This window comes from Chroicocephalus ridibundus, unplaced genomic scaffold (assembly GCF_963924245.1).
Source record: "Chroicocephalus ridibundus unplaced genomic scaffold, bChrRid1.1 SCAFFOLD_40, whole genome shotgun sequence".
NCBI lineage: Eukaryota > Metazoa > Chordata > Aves > Charadriiformes > Laridae > Chroicocephalus > Chroicocephalus ridibundus.
The window spans coordinates 1,704,618-1,723,770 of NW_026961238.1; positions in this window are offsets into that span (position 1 = coordinate 1,704,618).

Below are 19,153 nucleotides of genomic sequence, written 5' to 3' on the forward strand. Positions count from 1 at the left end.
CAAGTGGGAAAGGGTGGTTTTGAGGCTGAAGGCAGCAGGAAAGCCTGCAGCCCGCAGGTGTGTGGGGCTACGCAAGCGGTTCCCAAAGAGCTTTAGAACAAGGCATAGTTTTCCCTGCTGGCTCTTTGGGCGTGGGACCAGTCTCCAGACATATGGCCATTTGTTGCCTGGCGCGTCAACAAGTGGGAAAGGGTGGTTTTGACGCTGAAGGCAGCAGGAAAGCCTGCAGTCCCCAGGTCTGTGGGGCTACGCAAGCAGTTCCCAAAGAGCTTTAGAACAAGGCATAGTTTTCCCTGCTGGCTCTTTGGGCGTGGGACCAGTCTCCAGACAAATGTAGATTAGGGCGGCTGGCGCGGCGCCAAGTGGGAAATGGTGGTTTTGAGGCTGAAAGCGCCAGAAAAGCCTGCAGCCCCCAGGAGTGTGGGGCTACGCAAGCGGTTGCCAAAGAGCTTTAGAACAAGGCATAGTATTCCCTGCTGGCTCTTTGGGCGTGGGACCAACCTCCAGACATATGGCCATTTTTGGGCCTTGCGCGGCGCCAACTGGGAAAAGTTGGTTTTGAGGCTGACGGCAGCGGGAAAGCCTGCAGCACCCAGGTCTGTGGGGCCACGCAAGCGGTTCCCAAAGAGCTTTAGAACAAGGCATAGTTTTCCCTGCTGGCTCTTTGGGCGTGGGACCAGTCTCCAGACATATGGCCATTTTTGTGCCTGGCGCGGGGCCAAGTGGGAAAGGGTGGTTTTGAGGCTGAAGGCAGCAGGAAAGCCTGCAGCCCCCAGGTGTGTGGGGCTACGCAAGCCGTTCCCAAAGAGCTTTAGAACAAGGCATAGTTTTCCCTGCTGGCTCTTTGGGCGTGGGACCAGTCTCCAGACATATGGCCATTTTTGTGCCTGGCTTGGCGCCAAGTGGGAAAGGGTGGTTTTGAGGCTGAAGGCAGCAGGAAAGCCTGCAGCCCTAGGTGTGTGGGGCTACGCAAGCGGTTGCCAAAGAGCTTTAGAACAAGGCATAGTTTTCCCTGCTGGCTCTTTGGGCTTGGGACCAATCTCCAGACATATGGCCATTTTTGTGCCTGGCGCGGGGCCAAGTGGGAAAGGGTGGTTTTGAGGCTGAAGGCAGCAGGAAAGCCTGCAGCCCCCAGGTGTGTGGGGCTACGCAAGCCGTTCCCAAAGAGCTTTAGAACAAGGCATAGTTTTCCCTGCTGGCTCTTTGGGCGTGGGACCAGTCTCCAGACATATGGCCATTTTTGGGACTGGTGCGGCGCCAAGTGCGAAAGGGTTCTTCTGAGGCTGAAAGCGCGAGAAAAGCCTGCAGCCCCCAGTTTGTGTGGGGCTACGCAAGCGGTTCCCAAAGGGCTTTAGAATAAGGCATAGTTTTCCCTACTGGCTCTTTGGGTGTGGGACCAATCTCCAAACATATGGCCATTTTTTGGCCCGGCGCGGCGCCAAGTGCGAAAGGGTTCTTCTGAGGCTGAAGAGAGCAGGAAAGCCTGCAGCCCCTAGGTGTGTGGGGTTACGCAAGCGGTTCCCAAAGAGCTTTAGAACAAGGCATAGTTTTCCCTGCTGGCTCTTTGGGCGTGGGACCAGTCTCCAGACATATGGCCATTTTTGTGCCTGGCGTGACGCCCTGTGGAAAAGGGTGGTTTTGAGGCTGAAGGCAGCAGGAAAGCCTGCAGCCCCCAGGTGTGTGGGGCTACGCAAGCGGTTCCCAAAGAGCTTTAGAACAAGGCATAGTTTTCCCTGCTGGCTCTTTGGGCGTGGGACCAGTCTCCAGACATATGGCCATTTTTGGGCCTGGCTTGGCGCCAAGTGGGAAAGGGTGGTTTTGAGGCTGAAGGCAGCAGGAAAGCCTGCAGCCCCCAGGTGTGTGGGGCTACGCCAGCGGTTCCCAAAGAGCTTTAGAACAAGGCATAGTTTTCCCTGCTGGCTCTTTGGGCGTGGGACCAGTCTCAAGACATATGTAGATTTTGGAGGCTGGCGCGGCGCCAACTGGGAAAGGGTGGTTTTGAGGCTGAAGGCGCCAGGAAAGCCTGCAGCCCCCAGGTGTGTGGGGCTACGCAAGCGGTTCCCAAAGAGCTTTAGAACAAGGCATAGTTTTCCCTGCTGGCTCGTTGGGTAAGGGACTAGTCTCCAGACATATGGCCATTTTTGTGCCTGGCATGGCGCCAAGTGGGTAAGGGTGGTTTTGAGGCTGAAGGCAGCAGGAAAGCCTGCAGCCCCCAGGTGTGTGGGGCCACGCAAGCGGTTCCCAAAGAGCTTTAGAACAAGGCATAGTTTTCCCTGCTGGCTCTTTGGGCGTGGGACCAGTCTCTAGATATATGGCCATTTTTGTGCCTGGTGTGGCGCCAAGTGGGAAAGGGTGGTTTTGAGGCTGAGGGTAGCAGGAAAGCCTGCAGCCCGCAGGTGTGTGGGGCTACGCCAGCGGTTCCCAAAGAGCTTTAGAACAAGGCATAGTTTTCCCTGCTGGCTTTTTTGGTAAGGGACTAGTCTCCAGACATATGGCCATTTTTGTGCCTGGCGCTGCGCCAAGTGGGAAAGGTTGGTTTTGAGGCTGAAGGCAGCAGGAAAGCCTGCAGCCCCGAGGTTTGTGGGGCTACGAAAGCAGTTCCCAAAGAGCTTTAGAGCAAGGCATAGTTTTCCCTGCTGGCTCTTTTGGCGTGGGACCAGTCTCCAGACATATATAGATTTTGGAGACTGGCATGGCGCCAAGTGGATAAGGGTGGTTTTGAGGCTGAAGGCAAGAGGAAAGCCTGCAGCCCCCAGGTGTGTGGGGCTACGCAAGCGGTTCCCAAAGAGCTTTAGAACAAGGCATAGGTTTCCCTGCTGGCTCTTTGGGTGTGGGACCAGTCTCCAGACATATGGCTATTTTTGTGCTTGGCGTGGCGCCAAGTGGGAAAGGGTGGTTTTGAGGCTGAAGGCAGCAGGAAAGCCTGCAGCCCCCAGGTTTTTTGGGCTACGCAAGCGGTTCCCAAAGAGTTTTAGAACAAGGCATAATTTTCCCTGCTGGCTCTTTGGGCGTGGCACCAACCTCCAGACATATGGCCATTTTTGTGCCTGGCGCGGCGCCAAGTGGGAAAGGGTGGTTTTGAGGCTGAAGGCAGCAGGAAAGCCTGCAGACCCAAGGTGTTTGGGGCTACGCAAGCGGTTCCCAAACGGCTTTAGTACAAGGCATAGTTTTCCCTGCTGGCTCTTTGGGCGTGGGACCAATCTCCACACATATGGCCATTTTTTGGCCCGGCGCTGCGCCAAGTGCGAAAGGGTTCTTCTGAGGCTGAAGAGAGCAGGAAAGCCTGCAGCCCCCAGGTGTGTGGGGCTACGCAAGCGGTTCCCAAAGAGCTTTAGAACAAGGCATAGTTTTCCCTGCTGGCTCTATGGGCGTGGGACCAACCTCCAGACATATGGCCATTTTTGGGCCTGGCGTGACGCCATGTGGGAAAGGGTGGTTTTGAGGCTGAAGGCAGCAGGAAAGCCTGCAGCCCACAGGTCTGTGGGGTTACGCAAACGGTTCCCAAAGAGCTTTAGTACAAGGCATAGTTTCCCTGCTGGCTCTTTGGGCGTGGGACCAGTCTCCAGGCAAATGTAGATTTTGGAGGCTGGCGCGGCGCCAAGTGGGAAAGGGTGGTTTTGAGGCTGAAGGCAGCAGGAAAGCCTGCAGCCCGCAGGTGTGTGGGGCTACGCAAGCGGTTCCCAAAGAGCTTTAGAACAAGGCATAGTTTTCCCTGCTGGCTCTTTGGGCTTGGGACCAGTCTCCAGACATATGGCCATTTGTTGCCTGGCGCGGCACCAAGTGGGAAAGGGTGGTTTTGACGCTGAAGGCAGCAGGAAAGCCTGCAGCCCCCAGGTCTGTGGGGCTACGCAAGCAGTTCCCAAAGAGCTTTAGAACAAGGCATAGTTTTCCCTGCTGGCTCTTTGGGCGTGGGACCAGTCTCCAGACAAATGTAGATTAGGGCGGCTGGCGCGGCGCCAAGTGGGAAATGGTGGTTTTGAGGCTGAAAGCGCCAGAAAAGCCTGCAGCCCCCAGGAGTGTGGGGCTACGCAAGCGGTTGCCAAAGAGCTTTAGAACAAGGCATAGTTTTCCCTGCTGGCTCTTTGGGCGTGGGACCAACCTCCAGACATATGGCCATTTTTGGGCCTTGCGCGGCGCCAACTGGGAAAGTTTGGTTTTGAGGCTGATGGCAGCGGGAAAGCCTGCAGCACCCAGGTCTGTGGGGCCACGCAAGCGGTTCCCAAAGAGCTTTAGAGCAAGGCATAGTTTTCCCTGCTGGCTCTTTGGGCGTGGGACCAGTCTCCAGACAAATGTAGATTAGGGCGGCTGGCGCGGGGCCAAGTGGGAAATGGTGGTTTTGAGGCTGAAAGCGCCAGAAAAGCCTGCAGCCCCCAGGTCTGTGGGGCCACGCAAGCGGTTCCCAAAGAGCTTTAGAGCAAGGCATAGTTTTCCCTGCTGGCTCTTTGGGCGTGGGACCAGTCTCTAGACATATGGCCATTTTTGTGCCTGGCGTGGCGCCAAGTGGGAAAGGGTGGTTTTGAGGCTGAAGGCAGCAGGAAAGCCTGCAGACCCAGGGTGTGGGGCCAAGCCAGCGGTTCCCAAAGAGCTTTAGAACAAGCCACAGTTTTCCCTGCTGGCTCTTTGGGTGTGGGACCAGTCTCCAGACAAATGTAGATTTTGGAGGCTGGCGCGGCGCCAAGTGGTAAAGGGTGGTTTTGAGGCTGAAAGCGCCAGAAAAGCCTGCAGCCCCCAGGAGTGTGGGGCTACGCAAGCGGTTCCCAAAGAGCTTTAGAACAAGGCATATTTTTCCCTGCTGGCTCTTTTGGCGTGGGACCAGTCTCCAGACATATGGATATTTTTGTGTCTGGAGCGGCGCCAAGTTGGAAAGGTTGGTTTTGAGTCTGAAGGCAGCAGGAAAGCCTGCAGCCCCCAGGTGTGTGGGGCTACGCAAGCGGTTCCCAAAGAGCTTTAGAACAAGGCATAGTTTTCCTGCTGGCTCTTTGGGCGTGGGACCAACCTCCAGACATATGGCAATTTTTGGGCCTTGGGCGGCGCCAACTGGGAAAGGTTAGTTTTGAGGCTGACGGCAGCGGGAAAGCCTGCAGCACCCAGGTCTGTGGGGCCACGCAAGCGCTTCCCAAAGAGCTTTAGAACAAGGCATAGTTTTCCCTCCTGGCTCTTTGGGTAAGGGACCAATCTCCATCCATATGGCCATTTTTGTGCCTGGCGCGGCGCCAAGTGGGAAAGGGTGGTTTTGAGGCTGAGGGTAGCAGGAAAGCCTGCAGCAACCAGGTGTGTGGGGCTACGCCAGCAGTTCCCAAAGAGCTTTAGAACAAGGCATAGTTTTCCCTGCTGGCTCTTTGGGTGTGGGACCAGTCTCCAGACATATGGCTATTTTTGTGCCTGGCGTGGCGCCAAGTGGGAAAGGGTGGTTTTGAGGCTGAAGGCAGCAGGAAAGCCTGCAGCCCCCAGGTGTTTTCGGCTACGCAAGCGGTTCCCAAAGAGTTTTAGAACAAGGCATAATTTTCCCTGCTGGCTCTTTGGGCGTGGCACCAACCTCCAGACATATGGCCATTTTTGTGCCTGGCGCGGCGCCAAGTGGGAAAGGGTGGTTTTGAGGCTGAAGGCAGCAGGAAAGCCTGCAGACCCAAGGTGTGTGGGGCTACGCAAGCGGTTCCCAAACGGCTTTAGTACAAGGCATAGTTTTCCCTGCTGGCTCTTTGGGCGTGGGACCAATCTCCACACATATGGCCATTTTTTGGCCCGGCGCTGCGCCAAGTGCGAAAGGGTTCTTCTGACGCTGAAGGCAGCAGGAAAGCCTGCAGCCCCCAGGTCTGTGGGGCTACGCAAGCGGTTCCCAAAGAGCTTTAGAACAAGGCATAGTTTTCCCTGCTGGCTCTATGGGCGTGGGACCAACCTCCAGACATATGGCCATTTTTGGGCCTGGCGTGACGCCATGTGGGAAAGGGTGGTTTTGAGGCTGAAGGCAGCAGGAAAGCCTGCAGCCCACAGGTCTGTGGGGTTACGCAAACGGTTCCCAAAGAGCTTTAGTACAAGGCATAGTTTCCCTGCTGGCTCTTTGGGCGTGGGACCAGTCTCCAGGCAAATGTAGATTTTGGAGGCTGGCACGGCGCCAAGTGGGAAAGGGTGGTTTTGAGGCTGAAGGCAGCAGGAAAGCCTGCAGCCCCCAGGTGTGTGGGGCTACGCAAACGGTTCCCAAAGACCTTTAGAACAAGGCATAGTTTTCCCTGCTGGCTCTTTGGGCTTGGGACCAGTCTCCAGACATATGGCCATTTGTTGCCTGGCGCGTCACCAAGTGGGAAAGGGTGGTTTTGACGCTGAAGGCAGCAGGAAAGCCTGCAGCCCCCAGGTCTGTGGGGCTACGCAAGCAGTTCCCAAAGAGCTTTAGAACAAGGCATAGTTTTCCCTGCTGGCTCTTTGGGCGTGGGACCAGTCTCCAGACAAATGTAGATTAGGGCGGCTGGCGCGGCGCCAAGTGGGAAATGGTGGTTTTGAGGCTGAAAGCGCCAGAAAAGCCTGCAGCCCCCAGGAGTGTGGGGCTACGCAAGCGGTTGCCAAAGAGCTTTAGAACAAGGCATAGTTTTCCCTGCTGGCTCTTTGGGCGTGGGACCAACCTCCAGACATATGGCCATTTTTGGGCCTTGCGCGGCGCCAACTGGGAAAGGTTGGTTTTGAGGCTGACGGCAGCGGGAAAGCCTGCAGCACCCAGGTCTGTGGGGCCACGCAAGCGGTTCCCAAAGAGCTTTAGAACAAGGCATAGTTTTCCCTGCTGGCTCTTTGGGCGTGGGACCAGTCTCCAGACATATGGCCATTTTTGTGCCTGGCACGGCGCGAAGTGGGAAAGGGTGGCTTTAAGGCTGAGGGCAGCAGGAAAGCCTGCAGCCCCCAGGTGTGTGGGGCTACGCCAGCGGTTCCCAAAGAGCTTTAGAACAAGGCATAGTTTTCCCTGCTGGCTCTTTCGGCGTGGAACCAGTCTCCAGACATATGTAGATTTTGGAGGCTGGCGCGGCGCCAAGTGGGAAAGGGTGGTTTTGAGGCTGAAGGCGCCAGGAAAGCCTGCAGCCCGCAGGTGTGTGGGGCTACGCAAGCGGTTCCCAAAGAGCTTTAGAACAAGGCATAGTTTTCCCTGCTGGCTCTTTGGGCTTGGGACCAGTCTCCAGACACATGGCCATTTGTTGCCTGGCGCGGCACCAAGTGGGAAAGGGTGGTTTTGAGGCTGAAGGCAGCAGGAAAGCCTGCAGCCCCCAGGTGTGTGGGGCTACGCAAGCGGTTCCCAAAGAGCTTTAGAAGAAGGCATAGTTTTCCCTGCTGGCTCTTTGGGCGTGGGACCAGTCTCCAGACAAATGTAGATTAGGGCGGCTGGCGCGGGGCCAAGTGGGAAATGGTGGTTTTGAGGCTGCAAGCGCCAGAAAAGCCTGCAGCCCCCAGGAGTGTGGGGCCACGCAAGCGGTTCCCAAAGAGCTTTAGAGCAAGGCATAGTTTTCCCTGCTGGCTCTTTGGGCGTGGGACCAGTCTCTAGACATATGGCCATTTTTGTGCCTGGCGTGGCGCCAAGTGGGAAAGGGTGGTTTTGAGGCTGAAGGCAGCAGGAAAGCCTGCAGACCCAAGGTGTGGGGCCAAGCCAGCGGTTCCCAAAGAGCTTTAGAACAAGCCACAGTTTTCCCTGCTGGCTCTTTGGGTGTGGGACCAGTCTCCAGACAAATGTAGATTTTGGAGGCTGGCGCGGCGCCAAGTGGTAAAGGGTGGTTTTGAGGCTGAAAGCGCCAGAAAAGCCTGCAGCCCCCAGGAGTTTGGGGCTACGCAAGCGGTTGCCAAAGAGCTTTAGAACAAGGCATATTTTTCCCTGCTGGCTCTTTTGGCGTGGGACCAGTCTCCAGACATATGGCCATTTGTTGCCTGGCGCGGCACCAAGTGGGAAAGGGTGGTTTTGACGCTGAAGGCAGCAGGAAAGCCTGCAGCCCCCAGGTCTGTGGGGCTACGCAAGCGGTTCCCAAAGAGCTTTAGAACAAGGCATAGTTTTCCCTCCTGGCTCTTTGGGCGTGGGACCAGTCTCCAGACAAATGTAGATTAGGGCGGCTGGCGCGGCGCCAAGTGGGAAATGGTGGTTTTGAGGCTGAAAGCGCCAGAAAAGCCTGCAGCCCCCAGGAGTGTGGGGCTACGCAAGCGGTTCCCAAACGGCTTTAGAACAAGGCATAGTTTTCCCTGCTGGCTCTTTGGGCGTGGGACCAGTCTTTAGACATATGGCCATTTTTGTGCCTGGCGCGGCGCCAAGTGGGAAAGGTTGGTTTTGAGGCTGAAGGCAGCAGGAAAGCCTGCAGCCCCGAGGTTTGTGGGGCTACGCAAGCGGTTCCCAAAGAGCTTTAGAACAAGGCATAGTTTTCCCTGCTGGATCTTTGGGCGTGGCACCAACCTCCAGACATATGTAGATTTTGGAGGCTGGCATGGCGCCAAGTGGGAAAGGTTGGTTTTGAGGCTGAAGGCAGCAGGAAAGCCTGCAGACCCAAGGTGTGGGGCCAAGCCAGCGGTTCCCAAAGAGCTTTAGAACAAGCCACAGTTTTCCCTCGTTGCTCTTTTGGTGTGGGACCAGTCTCCAGACATATGGCCATTTTTGTGCCTGGCGCGGCGCCAAGTGGGAAAGGGTTCTCCTGAGGCTGAAAGCACGAGAAAAGCCTGCAGCCCCCAGTTTGTGTGGGGCTACGCAAGCGGTTCCCAAACGGCTTTAGAACAAGGCATAGTTTTCCCTGCTGGCTCTTTGGGCGTGGGACCAGTCTCTAGACATATGGCCATTTTTGTGCCTGGCGCGGCGCCAAGTGGGAAAGGGTGGTTTTGAGGCTGAAGGCAGCAGGAAAGCCTGCAGCCCCGAGGTTTGTGGGGCTACGCAAGCAGTTCCGAAAGAGCTTTAGAGCAAGGCATAATTTTCCCTGCTGGCTCTTTGGGCGTGGCACCAACCTCCAGACATATGGCCATTTTTGTGCCTGGCGCGGCGCCAAGTGGGAAAGGGTGGTTTTGAGGCTGAAGGCAGCAGAAAAGCCTGCAGACCCAAGGTGTGTGGGGCTACGCAAGCGGTTCCCAAACGGCTTTAGTACAAGGCATAGTTTTCCCTGCTGGCTCTTTGGGCGTGGGACCAATCTCCACACATATGGCCATTTTTTGGCCCGGCGCTGCGCCAAGTGCGAAAGGGTTCTTCTGAGGCTGAAGAGAGCAGGAAAGCCTGCAGCCCCCAGGTCTGTGGGGCTACGCAAGCGGTTCCCAAAGAGCTTTAGAACAAGGCATAGTTTTCCCTGCTGGCTCTATGGGCGTGGGACCAACCTCCAGACATATGGCCATTTTTGGGCCTGGCGTGACGCCATGTGGGAAAGGGTGGTTTTGAGGCTGAAGGCAGCAGGAAAGCCTGCAGCCCACAGGTCTGTGGGGTTACGCAAACGGTTCCCAAAGAGCTTTAGTACAAGGCATAGTTTCCCTGCTGGCTCTTTGGGCGTGGGACCAGTCTCCAGGCAAATGTAGATTTTGGAGGCTGGCACGGCGCCAAGTGGGAAAGGGTGGTTTTGAGGCTGAAGGCAGCAGGAAAGCCTGCAGCCCGCAGGTGTGTGGGGCTACGCAAGCGGTTCCCAAAGAGCTTTAGAACAAGGCATAGTTTTCCCTGCTGGCTCTTTGGGCTTGGGACCAGTCTCCAGACATATGGCCATTTGTTGCCTGGCGCGGCACCAAGTGGGAAAGGGTGGTTTTGACGCTGAAGGCAGCAGGAAAGCCTGCAGCCCCCAGGTCTGTGGGGCTACGCAAGCAGTTCCCAAAGAGCTTTAGAACAAGGCATAGTTTTCCCTGCTGGCTCTTTGTGCGTGGGACCAGTCTCCAGACAAATGTAGATTAGGGCGGCTGGCGCGGCGCCAAGTGGGAAATGGTGGTTTTGAGGCTGAAAGCGCCAGAAAAGCCTGCAGCCCCGAGGAGTGTGGGGCTACGCAAGCGGTTGCCAAAGAGCTTTAGAACAAGGCATAGTTTTCCCTGCTGGCTCTTTGGGCGTGGGACCAGTCTCCAGACATATGGCCATTTTTGTGCCTGGTGCGGCGCTAAGTGGGAAAGGGTGGTTTTGAGGCTGAGGGCAGCAGGAAAGCCTGCAGCCCCCAGGTGTGTGGGGCTACGCCAGCGGTTCCCAAAGAGCTTTAGAACAAGGCATATTTTTCCCTGCTGGCTCTTTCGGCGTGGGACCAGTCTCCAGACATATGTAGATTTTGGAGGCTGGCGCGGCGCCAAGTGGGAAAGGGTGGTTTTGAGGCTGAAGGCGCCAGGAAAGCCTGCAGCCCGCAGGTGTGTGGGGCTACGCAAGCGGTTCCCAAAGAGCTTTAGAACAAGGCATAGTTTTCCCTGCTGGCTCTTTGGGCTTGGGACCAGTCTCCAGACACATGGCCATTTGTTGCCTGGCGCGGCACCAAGTGGGAAAGGGTGGTTTTGACGCTGAAGGCAGCAGGAAAGCCTGCAGCCCCCAGGTCTGTGGGGCTACGCAAGCGGTTCCCAAAGAGCTTTAGAAGAAGGCATAGTTTTCCCTGCTGGCTCTTTGGGCGTGGGACCAGTCTCCAGACAAATGTAGATTAGGGCGGCTGGCGCGGGGCCAAGTGGGAAATGGTGGTTTTGAGGCTGAAAGCGCCAGAAAAGCCTGCAGCCCCCAGGTCTGTGGGGCCACGCAAGCGGTTCCCAAAGAGCTTTAGAACAAGGCATAGTTTTCCCTGCTGGCTCTTTGGGCGTGGGACCAGTCTATAGACATATGGCCATTTTTGTGCCTGGCGTGGCGCCAAGTGGGAAAGGGTGGTTTTGAGGCTGAAGGCAGCAGGAAAGCCTGCAGACCCAAGGTGTGGGGCCAAGCCAGCGGTTCCCAAAGAGCTTTAGAACAAGCCACAGTTTTCCCTGCTGGCTCTTTGGGTGTGGGACCAGTCTCCAGACAAATGTAGATTTTGGAGGCTGGCGCGGCGCCAAGTGGTAAAGGGTGGTTTTGAGGCTGAAAGCGCCAGAAAAGCCTGCAGCCCCCAGGAGTGTGGGGCTACGCAAGCGGTTCCCAAAGAGCTTTAGAACAAGGCATATTTTTCCCTGCTGGCTCTTTTGGCGTGGGACCAGTCTCCAGACATATGAATATTTTTGTGTCTGGAGCGGCGCCAAGTTGGAAAGGTTGGTTTTGAGTCTGAAGGCAGCAGGAAAGCCTGCAGCCCCCAGGTGTGTGGGGCTACGCAAGCGGTTCCCAAAGAGCTTTAGAACAAGGCATAATTTTCCCTGCTGGCTCTTTGGGTAAGGGACTAGTCTCCAGACATATGGCCATTTTTGTGCCTGGCGCGGCGCCAAGTGGGAAAGGGTGGTTTTGAGGCTGAAGGCAGCAGGAAAGCCTGCAGCCCGCAGGTCTGTGGGGCCACGCAAGCGGTTCCCAAAGAGCTTTAGAGCAAGGCATATTTTTCCCTGCTGGCTCTTTGGGCGTGGGACCAGTCTCTAGACATATGGCCATTTTTGTGCCTGGCGTGGCGCCAAGTGGGAAAGGCTGGTTTAGAGGCTGAAGGCAGCAGGAAAGCCTGCAGACCCAAGGTGTGGGGCCAAGCCAGCGGTTCCCAAAGAGCTTTAGAACAAGCCACAGTTTTCCCTCGTTGCTCTTTTGGTGTGGGACCAGTCTCCAGACATATGGCCATTTTTCTTCCTGGCGCGGCGCCAAGTGGGAAAGGATTCTTCTGAGGCTGAAAGCACGAGAAAAGCCTGCAGCCCCCAGTTTGTGTGGGGCTACGCAAGCGCTTCCCAAACGGCTTTAGAACAAGGCATAGTTTTCCCTGCTGGCTCTTTGGGCGTGGGACCAGTCTCTAGACATATGGCCATTTTTGTGCCTGGCGCGGCGCCAAGTGGGAAAGGTTGGTTTTGACGCTGAAGGCAGCAGGAAAGCCTGCAGCCCCCAGGTCTGTGGGGCTACGCAAGCAGTTCCCAAAGAGCTTTAGAACAAGGCATAGTTTTCCCTCCTGGCTCTTTGGGCGTGGGACCAGTCTCCAGACATATGGCCATTTTTGTGCCTGGCACGGCGCGAAGTGGGAAAGGGTGGCTTTGAGGCTGAGGGCAGCAGGAAAGCCTGCAGCCCCCAGGTGTGTGGGGCTACGCCAGCGGTTCCCAAAGAGCTTTAGAACAAGGCATAGTTTTCCCTGCTGGCTCTTTCGGCGTGGGACCAGTCTCCAGACAAATGTAGATTTTGGAGGCTGGCGCGGCGCCAAGTGGGAAAGGGTGGTTTTGAGGCTGAAGGCGCCAGGAAAGCCTACAGCCCCCAGGTGTGTGGGGCTACGCAAGCGGTTCCCAAAGAGCTTTAGAACAAGGCATAGTTTTCCCTGCTGGCTCTTTGGACTTGGGACCAGTCTCCAGACACATGGCCATTTGTTGCCTGACGCGGCACCAAGTGGGAAAGGGTGGTTTTGACGCTGAAGGCAGCAGGAAAGCCTGCAGCCCCCAGGTCTGTGGGGCTACGCAAGCGGTTCCCAAAGAGCTTTAGAACAAGGCATAGTTTTCCCTGCTGGCTCTTTGGGCGTGGGACCAGTCTCCAGACAAATGTAGATTAGGGCGGCTGGCGCGGGGCCAAGTGGGAAATGGTGGTTTTGAGGCTGAAACCGCCAGAAAAGCCTGCAGCCCCCAGGTCTGTGGGGCCACGCAAGCGGTTCCCAAAGAGCTTTAGAGCAAGGCATAGTTTTCCCTGCTGGCTCTTTGGGCGTGGGACCAGTCTCTAGACATATGGCCATTTTTGTGCCTGGCGTGGCGCCAAGTGGTAAAGGGTGGTTTTGAGGCTGAAGGCAGCAGGAAAGCCTGCAGACCCAAGGTGTGGGGCCAAGCCAGCGGTTCCCAAAGAGCTTTAGAACAAGCCACAGTTTTCCCTGCTGGCTCTTTGGGTGTGGGACCAGTCTCCAGACAAATGTAGATTTTGGAGGCTGGCGCGGCGCCAAGTGGTAAAGGGTGGTTTTGAGGCTGAAAGCGCCAGAAAAGCCTGCAGCCCCCAGGTGTGTGGGGCTACGCAAGCGGTTGCCAAAGAGCTTTAGAACAAGGCATATTTTTCCCTGCTGGCTCTTTTGGCGTGGGACCAGTCTCCAGACATATGGATATTTTTGTGTCTGGAGCGGCGCCAAGTTGGAAAGGTTGGTTTTGAGTCTGAAGGCAGCAGGAAAGCCTGCAGCCCCCAGGTGTGTGGGGCTACGCAAGCGGTTCCCAAAGAGCTTTAGAACAAGGCATAGTTTTCCCTGCTGGCTCTTTGGGCGTGGGACCAACCTCCAGACATATGGCCATTTTTGGGCCTTGCGCGGCGCCAACTGGGAAAGGTTGGTTTTGAGGCTGACGGCAGCGGGAAAGCCTGCAGCACCCAGGTCTGTGGGGCCACGCAAGCGGTTCCCAAAGAGCTTTAGAACAAGGCATAGTTTTCCCTCCTGGCTCTTTGGGCGTGGGACCAGTCTCCAGACATATGGCCATTTTTGTGCCTGGCACGGCGCGAAGTGGGAAAGGGTGGCTTTAAGGCTGAGGGCAGCAGGAAAGCCTGCAGCCCCCAGGTGTGTGGGGCTACGCCAGCGGTTCCCAAAGAGCTTTAGAACAAGGCATAGTTTTCCCTGCTGGCTCTTTCGGCGTGGAACCAGTCTCCAGACATATGTAGATTTTGGAGGCTGGCGCGGCGCCAAGTGGGAAAGGGTGGTTTTGAGGCTGAAGGCGCCAGGAAAGCCTGCAGCCCGCAGGTGTGTGGGGCTACGCAAGCGGTTCCCAAAGAGCTTTAGAACAAGGCATAGTTTTCCCTGCTGGCTCTTTGGGCTTGGGACCAGTCTCCAGACACATGGCCATTTGTTGCCTGACGCGGCACCAAGTGGGAAAGGGTGGTTTTGACGCTGAAGGCAGCAGGAAAGCCTGCAGCCCCCAGGTCTGTGGGGCTACGCAAGCGGTTCCCAAAGAGCTTTAGAACAAGGCATAGTTTTCCCTGCTGGCTCTTTGGGCGTGGGACCAGTCTCCAGACAAATGTAGATTAGGGCGGCTGCCGCGGGGCCAAGTGGGAAATGGTGGTTTTGAGGCTGCAAGCGCCAGAAAAGCCTGCAGCCCCCAGGTCTGTGGGGCCACGCAAGCGGTTCCCAAAGAGCTTTAGAGCAAGGCATAGTTTTCCCTGCTGGCTCTTTGGGCGTGGGACCAGTCTCTAGACATATGGCCATTTTTGTGCCTGGCGTGGCGCCAAGTGGGAAAGGGTGGTTTTGAGGCTGAAGGCAGCAGGAAAGCCTGCAGACCCAAGGTGTGGGGCCAAGCCAGCGGTTCCCAAAGAGCTTTAGAACAAGCCACAGTTTTCCCTGCTGGCTCTTTGGGTGTGGGACCAGTCTCCAGACAAATGTAGATTTTGGAGGCTGGCGCGGCGCCAAGTGGTAAAGGGTGGTTTTGAGGCTGAAAGCGCCAGAAAAGCCTGCAGCCCCCAGGAGTGTGGGGCTACGCAAGCGGTTCCCAAAGAGCTTTAGAACAAGGCATATTTTTCCCTGCTGGCTCTTTTGGCGTGGGACCAGTCTCCAGACATATGGATATTTTTGTGTCTGGAGCGGCGCCAAGTTGGAAAGGTTGGTTTTGAGTCTGAAGGCAGCAGGAAAGCCTGCAGCCCCCAGGTCTGTGGGGCTACGCAAGCGGTTCCCAAAGAGCTTTAGAACAAGGCATAGTTTTCCTGCTGGCTCTTTGGGCGTGGAACCAACCTCCAGACATATGGCAATTTTTGGGCATTGGGCGGCGCCAACTGGGAAAGGGTGGTTTTGAGGCTGACGGCAGCGGGAAAGCCTGCAGCACCCAGGTCTGTGGGGCCACGCAAGCACTTCCCAAAGAGCTTTAGAACAAGGCACAGTTTTCCCTCCTGGCTCTTTGGGTAAGGGACCAATCTCCATCCATATGGCCATTTTTGTGCCTGGCGCGGCGCCAAGTGGGAAAGGGTGGTTTTGAGGCTGAGGGTAGCAGGAAAGCCTGCAGCAACCAGGTGTGTGGGGCTACGCAAGCGGTTCCCAAAGAGCTTTAGAACAAGGCATAGTTTTCCCTGCTGGCTCTTTGGGTAAGGGACTAGTCTCCAGACATATGGCCATTTTTGTGCCTGGCGCGGCGCCAAGTGGGAAAGGGTGGTTTTGAGGCTGAAGGCAGCAGGAAAGCCTGCAGCCCGCAGGTCTGTGGGGCCACGCAAGCGGTTCCCAAAGAGCTTTAGAGCAAGGCATAGTTTTCCCTGCTGGCTCTTTGGGTAAGGGACCAGTCTCTAGACATATGGCCATTTTTGTGCCTGGCGTGGCGCCAAGTGGGAAAGGTTGGTTTTGAGGCTGAAGGCAGCAGGAAAGCCTGCAGACCCAAGGTGTGGGGCCAAGCCAGCGGTTCCCAAAGAGCTTTAGAACAAGCCACAGTTTTCCCTCGTTGCTCTTTTGGTGTGGGACCAGTCTCCAGACATATGGCCATTTTTGCGCCTGGCGCGGCGCCAAGTGGGAAAGGGTTCTTCTGAGGCTGAAAGCACGAGAAAAGCCTGCAGCCCCCAGTTTGTGTGGGGCTACGCAAGCGGTTCCCAAACGGCTTTAGAACAAGGCATAGTTTTCCCTGCTGGCTCTTTGGGCGTGGGACCAGTCTCTAGACATATGGCCATTTTTGTGCCTGGCGCGGCGCCAAGTGGGAAAGGGTGGTTTTGAGGCTGAAGGCAGCAGGAAAGCCTGCAGCCCCGAGGTTTGTGGGGCTACGCAAGCAGTTCCCAAAGAGCTTTAGAGCAAGGCATAGTTTTCCCTGCTGGCTCTTTTGGCGTGGGACCAGTCTCCAGACATATGTAGATTTTGGAGACTGGCATGGCGCCAAGTGGGTAAGGGTGGTTTGAGGCTGAAGGCAACAGGAAAGCCTGCAGCCCCCAGGTGTGTGGGGCTACGCAAGCGGTTCCCAAAGAGCTTTAGAACAAGGCATAAGTTTCCCTGCTGGCTCTTTGGGTGTGGGACCAGTCTCCAGACATATGGCTATTTTTGTGCCTGGCGTGGCGCCAAGTGGGAAAGGGTGGTTTTGAGGCTGAAGGCAGCAGGAAAGCCTGCAGCCCCCAGGTGTTTTGGGCTACGCAAGCGGTTCCCAAAGAGTTTTAGAACAAGGCATAATTTTCCCTGCTGGCTCTTTGGGCGTGGCACCAACCTCCAGACATATGGCCATTTTTGTGCCTGGCTTGGCGCCAAGTGGGAAAGGGTGGTTTTGAGGCTGAAGGCAGCAGAAAAGCCTGCAGACCCAAGGTGTGTGGGGCTACGCAAGCGGTTCCCAAACGGCTTTAGTACAAGGCATAGTTTTCCCTGCTGGCTCTTTGGGCGTGGGACCAATCTCCACACATATGGCCATTTTTTGGCCCGGCGCTGCGCCAAGTGCGAAAGGGTTCTTCTGAGGCTGAAGAGAGCAGGAAAGCCTGCAGCCCCCAGGTCTGTGGGGCTACGCCAGCGGTTCCCAAAGAGCTTTAGAACAAGGCATAGTTTTCCCTGCTGGCTCTTTGGGCTTGGGACCAGTCTCCAGACACATGGCCATTTGTTGCCTGACGCGGCACCAAGTGGGAAAGGGTGGTTTTGACGCTGAAGGCAGCAGGAAAGCCTGCAGCCCCCAGGTCTGTGGGGCTACGCAAGCGGTTCCCAAAGAGCTTTAGAACAAGGCATAGTTTTCCCTGCTGGCTCTTTGGGCGTGGGACCAGTCTCCAGACAAATGTAGATTAGGGCGGCTGCCGCGGGGCCAAGTGGGAAATGGTGGTTTTGAGGCTGCAAGCGCCAGAAAAGCCTGCAGCGCCCAGGTCTGTGGGGCCACGCAAGCGGTTCCCAAAGAGCTTTAGAGCAAGGCATAGTTTTCCCTGTTGGCTCTTTGGGCGTGGGACCAGTCTCTAGACATATGGCCATTTTTGTGCCTGGCGTGGCGCCAAGTGGGAAAGGGTGGTTTTGAGGCTGAAGGCAGCAGGAAAGCCTGCAGACCCAAGGTGTGGGGCCAAGCCAGCGGTTCCCAAAGAGCTTTAGAACAAGCCACAGTTTTCCCTGCTGGCTCTTTGGGTGTGGGACCAGTCTCCAGACAAATGTAGATTTTGGAGGCTGGCGCGGCGCCAAGTGGTAAAGGGTGGTTTTGAGGCTGAAAGCGCCAGAAAAGCCTGCAGCCCCCAGGAGTGTGGGGCTACGCAAGCGGTTCCCAAAGAGCTTTAGAACAAGGCATATTTTTCCCTGCTGGCTCTTTTGGCGTGGGACCAGTCTCCAGACATATGGATATTTTTGTGTCTGGAGCGGCGCCAAGTTGGAAAGGTTGGTTTTGAGTCTGAAGGCAGCAGGAAAGCCTGCAGCCCCCAGGTCTGTGGGGCTACGCAAGCGGTTCCCAAAGAGCTTTAGAACAAGGCATAGTTTTCCTGCTGGCTCTTTGGGCGTGGGACCAACCTCCAGACATATGGCAATTTTTGGGCCTTGGGCGGCGCCAACTGGGAAAGGTTAGTTTTGAGGCTGACGGCAGCGGGAAAGCCTGCAGCACCCAGGTCTGTGGGGCCACGCAAGCGCTTCCCAAAGAGCTTTAGAACAAGGCACAGTTTTCCCTCCTGGCTCTTTGGGTAAGGGACCAATCTCCATCCATATGGCCATTTTTGTGCCTGGCGCGGCGCCAAGTGGGAAAGGGTGGTTTTGAGGCTGAGGGTAGCAGGAAAGCCTGCAGCAACCAGGTGTGTGGGGCTACGCAAGCGGTTCCCAAAGAGCTTTAGAACAAGGCATAGTTTTCCCTGCTGGCTCTTTGGGTAAGGGACTAGTCTCCAGACATATGGCCATTTTTGTGCCTGGCGCGGCGCCAAGTGGGAAAGGGTGGTTTTGAGGCTGAAGGCAGCAGGAAAGCCTGCAGCCCGCAGGTCTGTGGGGCCACGCAAGCGGTTCCCAAAGAGCTTTAGAGCAAGGCATAGTTTTCCCTGCTGGCTCTTTGGGCGTGGGACCAGTCTCTAGACATATGGCCATTTTTGTGCCTGGCGTGGCGCCAAGTGGGAAAGGTTGGTTTTGAGGCTGAAGGCAGCAGGAAAGCCTGCAGACCCAAGGTGTGGGGCCAAGCCAGCGGTTCCCAAAGAGCTTTAGAACAAGCCACAGTTTTCCCTCGTTGCTCTTTTGGTGTGGGACCAGTCTCCAGACATATGGCCATTTTTGCGCCTGGCGCGGCGCCAAGTGGGAAAGGGTTCTTCTGAGGCTGAAAGCACGAGAAAAGCCTGCAGCCCCCAGTTTGTGTGGGGCTACGCAAGCGGTTCCCAAACGGCTTTAGAACAAGGCATAGTTTTCCCTGCTGGCTCTTTGGGCGTGGGACCAGTCTCTAGACATATGGCCATTTTTGTGCCTGGCGCGGCGCCAAGTGGGAAAGGGTGGTTTTGAGGCTGAAGGCAGCAGGAAAGCCTGCAGCCCCGAGGTTTGTGGGGCTACGCAAGCAGTTCCCAAAGAGCTTTAGAGCAAGGCATAGTTTTCCCTGCTGGCTCTTTTGGCGTGGGACCAGTCTCCAGACATATGTAGATTTTGGAGACTGGCATGGCGCCAAGTGGGTAAGGGTGGTTTGAGGCTGAAGGCAACAGGAAAGCCTGCAGCCCCCAGGTGTGTGGGGCTACGCAAGCGGTTCCCAAAGAGCTTTAGAACAAGGCATAAGTTTCCCTGCTGGCTCTTTGGGTGTGGGACCAGTCTCCAGACATATGGCTATTTTTGTGCCTGGCGTGGCGCCAAGTGGGAAAGGGTGGTTTTGAGGCTGAAGGCAGCAGGAAAGCCTGCAGCCCCCAGGTGTTTTGGGCTACGCAAGCGGTTCCCAAAGAGTTTTAGAACAAGGCATAATTTTCCCTGCTGGCTCTTTGGGTGTGGCACCAACCTCCAGACATATGGCCATTTTTGTGCCTGGCTTGGCGCCAAGTGGGAAAGGGTGGTTTTGAGGCTGAAGGCAGCAGAAAAGCCTGCAGACCCAAGGTGTGTGGGGCTACGCAAGCGGTTCCCAAACGGCTTTAGTACAAGGCATAGTTTTCCCTGCTGGCTCTTTGGGCGTGGGACCAATCTCCACACATATGGCCATTTTTTGGCCCGGCGCTGCGCCAAGTGCGAAAGGGTTCTTCTGAGGCTGAAGAGAGCAGGAAAGCCTGCAGCCCCCAGGTGTGTGGGGCTACGCAAGCGGTTCCCAAAGAGCTTTAGAACAAGGCATA